At 43.8% G+C, this 4,600-nt stretch overlaps 1 long non-coding RNA gene across 1 annotated transcript; it reads left to right on the forward strand.

Moving 5' to 3' along the window:
* The first annotated feature begins 1,677 nt into the window (after positions 1 to 1,677).
* Positions 1,678 to 4,600, forward strand: LOC148125986 (uncharacterized). The gene is made up of 2 exons (XR_015742537.1): positions 1,678 to 1,851; positions 4,164 to 4,600. It is a non-coding gene; the product is annotated as an uncharacterized LOC148125986 (long non-coding RNA).

Raw genomic sequence — 4,600 nt, forward strand, 5'->3', positions numbered from 1 at the left:
CCGTCGTAAATGTGAGTTGGTTTTCAAGCATCCAAATATAAATCACGTGACCAGGGGGATGCTACAACGGTCATAAACAGTGATTGGTCTCATTTGAGACAACGACGAATCCGGATGCAGACAGGAGGTTATACAACTTGCCTCGTGGTATAACTGGAACAAACTGGAACTGAACACACTCAAAAATGCAGAAATGGTGGTAGACTTTAGGAGAAACCCACCCATACTACCACTTCTTACAATACTAGACAACACAGTATCAACAGTAGAGACCTTCAAATTTCTAGGTTCTGTCATATCACAAGACCTAAAATGGACACCTAACATCAAAAACGTCATCAAAAAAGCACCATAAACAATGTTCTTTCTGTGCCAACTCAGGAAGCTCAAACTGCCCAAGGAGCTGCTGATCCGGTTCTGCAGAGGAATCATTGAGTCTGTCATCTGCACCTCTGTAACTGCCTGGTTTGGTTCTGCAACCCAACAGGACAGACACAGACTCCAGAGGATAATTAGGACTGCAGAAAAAAACAATGGCTACCCACCTGCCTTCCATGGAAGGCCTGTATCCTGCATGAGTCAAAAAGAGGTCTGGGAAAATATCTACAGACCCCTCACATCCCGGACATAAACTGTGTCAACTCCTACCCTCAAAATGACGCTATAGAGCACTGCACACCAGAACAACTAGACACAAGGATGGTTTTTCCCTGAACACCATCACTCTGCTAAATAAATATTTCCCTCAACAATGTCCAACTACTCACAAAGTCTGCATTACAATCACTATTAATCTTTTCCTCGCTCCTTATCGCCCTTCCCCTCCCACTTGTGCCTGTATGACTGTAACCTTGTTGCTTGTATCCTTACGATTTATATTGACTGTTTTCCTAATATGATTTGATTGCTTATTATACCCTGTGACTATCATTAAGTGTTGGACCTGATCATTCTTGACTCTTGACGGATGTCTCTTTTCTTTTATGGACACTGAGAGCATTTGCACCAAGACAAATTCCTTGAGTGTCCAATCACACTTGGCCAATAAAGAATTCTATTCTATTCTATTCTATTCTATTCTATTCTATTCTATTCTATTCTATTCTATTCCATTCCATTCCATTCCATTCCATTCTATCCCATCCTATTCTATTCTATTCTATTCTATTCTATTCTATTCTATTCTATTCTATTCTAATTGCACCCTATGACTATTATTAAGTGTTGTACCTGATGATTCTTCACTCTTAATGAATGTACCTTTTCTTTTATGGACACTGAGAGCATTTGCACCAAGATAAATTCCTTGTGTGTCCAATCACACTTGGCCAATAAAGAATTCTATTCTATTCTGTTCTATTCTATTCTATTCTATTCTGTTCTATTCTATTCTATTCTATTCTATTCTTGCGAAAAACGGTCGTAAGTCACCTTTTTCAGTGTCGCAACGTCAAAAGTCACTAAATGAATGACTTCTAAGTTGAGGACCAGCTGTTATCAACTTCGTAGAGCCATTCATTTCACCAACAGTGATTCTTTTAGTCATGACCTCTTGAACCCCATCTGTCAGAAATGGTGTAGAGTCTCCTCCTTGGGCAGGGGGTAGGGGAGGTTGGACTAGATGACCTAAAAGGTCCCTTCTAACTCTGTTACATCTGTTACACCCTGCACTCCGTATTCTCGTCTTACTGTAGGGAATCTCGGTGACCCGCACGCCTCACTTGAACCTGAAGATGTTGATGTGGGTTCTTTTCCTGCCAATTTTTGCGTCTCATCTGGTCTATCACAACGTACGAAACAAGCCCAAGGGAACCCCGAAACCCAAAATAACCCAGAAAGAGCTGGAATATGGTGGGTACTATCTCTCTTTGAGTTCCTCAGAGATGGAGACTCGAGCATTAAACATTATTAGCCTTAAGTCAAAAGAAACGGGGATCTATCGTAGGCGTGATGGCATCACCAGCCAGTGATGTCTTTGTGAAATTTAGTTTTAGTTTACTTTATTGTCACTGCACCTCGTACAACGAAACCAAACACCATCTTCAGGGCACATCATGACCATGAAAATAAACACAAACACACATCCTTCACCCTCCACACATTGAACCGAAAATCCCCGACACCGCACCAAAACTGCACTATACAGTAGAATTCAACAGAGCTCCTGCCCTGGGTTAGAATCTGTTTTTCAGCCTATTTGTCCTTGTTTTTATTATCCTGTACCGTCTGCCGGATGGTAATAGTTGAAAAAAAAAAAAAGGGTTCCCAGGATGAGATGGATCTTTGAGAATATTTTGAACTTTCTTAAAGCACCAGGAGCTCTAAAGCTCTTCCAAAATTGGCGTGATGGTCATTACATCCTGATTCCAGCTACGATCTCATGAAGCATTAGTGCCACTTTATAAAGCCTTAGCACACCTAGAATCCTGCATCCAATTTTGGTCACCACATTACAGAAAAAGATCTTGAGACTTTGGAAAAAGTTCAGAGAAAAGCCACTAAGATGATCAAAGGCCTGGAGACTGAAACGTAGGATGATCAGTTTAGCAAGTCTAGAGAAAAGAAGAATTAGGGGTGACTTGATAGCAGTGTTTCAATATTTGAAGGGCTGCCACAAAGAAGAAGAGGGGGGTCAAATTATTCTCCAAAGCACCTGAAGGCAGGAGAAGGTACGATGGATGGAAACTAATCCAGGAGAGAAGCAACCTGGAGTTAAGGAGAAATTCCCTAACGTTGAGGACAATTAGCCAGTGGAACGGCTTGCCACTAGAGGTGGTGGGTGCTCCATCACTGGACAGCTACATCTGAAATATTATAGGGTCTCTTGCCTGAGCAGAAGGTCTCCTGCTTGGGCGGGGCGTTGGGGTTGGACTAGAGGACCTCCGACGTCCCTTCCAGCTCTATTCTGATTTATTGTGCTTTGTAGCGGCCAGATCATGGGGTGGAAACTCAATGGGACAGTATTTCTCAACTTCAGCCATTTGAAGATACATGTGGACTTCAACTCCCAGAATTCCCCAGCCAGCATTTTGTTGTCCATGCCTCTTAAAAGTGGCCGAGGTTGAAAAACACTGTTGGGATCACTGGACCTTCTTCCTCCTCTGAGTAATCTTGTTTAGAAGACCGCATGAACTTTGAACTTGGGTGTAACAGCCTTTCCCAACATGGGCCTTCTTGGGCTTTAGTGCTGGCAGGGGATTATGGGAGTTGAGGCCGCAAATGTTGAAGGGTTGATGGTGATACGGGGCACCAAGGGTTGAAGAAAGCTACCTAATGGGGATATAGATTAACAGAGTTGGAAGGGACCTTGTAGGTCATCTAGTCCAACCCTCCACCCAAGCAGGAAACCCTACACCATTTCTGACAGATGGGAGTCCAATCTCTTCTTGAAAGATTCCAGGGATGAAGCTCCCACAACTTCTGAAGGCAACTTCTGTTCCACTGGTTGATTGTTCTATCAATAAAATTCTTATTTCCAGGTTGAATCTCTCCTTGTTCAGTTTCCATCCATTATTCCTTGTCTGGCCTTCAAAGATGCTTTGGAAGATAGCTTGACCCCCTTCCTCCTCTCTGTGGCAGCCCCTCAAATATTGGAACACTGTCATCATGTCTCCCCTGGTCCTCTTCCCTAGACTAGCCAGGCCCAGTTCCTGCAACAGTTCTTCATATGTTTTAGCCTCCAGTCCCCTCATCATCCTGGTTGCTCTTCTCTGTACTTTTTCTAGAGTCTCAACGTCTTTTTTATAGCGTGGTGACCAAAACTGGATGCAGTATTCTAGGTGTGGTCTTACTAAGGCTTTATAGAGTGGTATTAACCTCCCTTGATCTTGATTGCATCCCTCTGTTAATACAATTTAGGATTGCATTGGCTTTTTTGGCTGCTGCTACACACTGCTGGCTCCTATTTAGCTGGTTGTCCACTAAGACTCCAAGATCCCTCTCCCAGTTCCTGCTGTTGAGCCTGGTTTCCCCCAGTCTATATGTGTCCTTGGGGTTTTTCTTGCCTAAGTGTAGGACTTTACTTTTCTCTACGTTGAATTTCATGTTGTTAGACACAAGGCACAGGTGAATGGGATTAGGAGCCCATCATTCTTGCTGTTTTCTTTTGAACCCAACGCCCGACATCCCTCCTATTGGTCGTAACCCTTGTTAACTCTTTGCAGCAAAGACCGTGGTGATGAAGTTGCTCCTGCTACAACTGAGGAAGGAGCAGCAAATCCAAGATCAAAGCAGCAGTTACAACATGCCCTCCTTGGGAGATGTTGTAGGAGGACCGGCAAAGCCTGGGGCCCAAATGAAAAGAGGACGTATCATAGAGTTGCTATGTAAACGGAAACGCTCCAAGTCAGCTCCCCAACACCCTCAACTGAAGTCTGTTAACCTTGATCTAGCACCAAAGTTGTACAAACCAGGGGTCTCCAACCTTGGCAGGTTTAAGCCTGGAGGACTTCCAACTCCCAGAATTCCCCAGCCTGCTTCTGGGAGTTGAAGTCCACCAGGCTTAAAGTTGCCAAGATTAGAGACCGCCTGGTACTAACCCTTGGTTGACTCGAGTGCAGTACGTGGGACGGACTAATAAACCGGCTTAGTTGGAACTTCA

The sequence above is a fragment of the Pseudonaja textilis genome, chromosome 3, assembly GCF_049901715.1.
Source record: "Pseudonaja textilis isolate UNSWEBS1 chromosome 3, rPseTex1.2, whole genome shotgun sequence".
Lineage (NCBI taxonomy): Eukaryota > Metazoa > Chordata > Lepidosauria > Squamata > Elapidae > Pseudonaja > Pseudonaja textilis.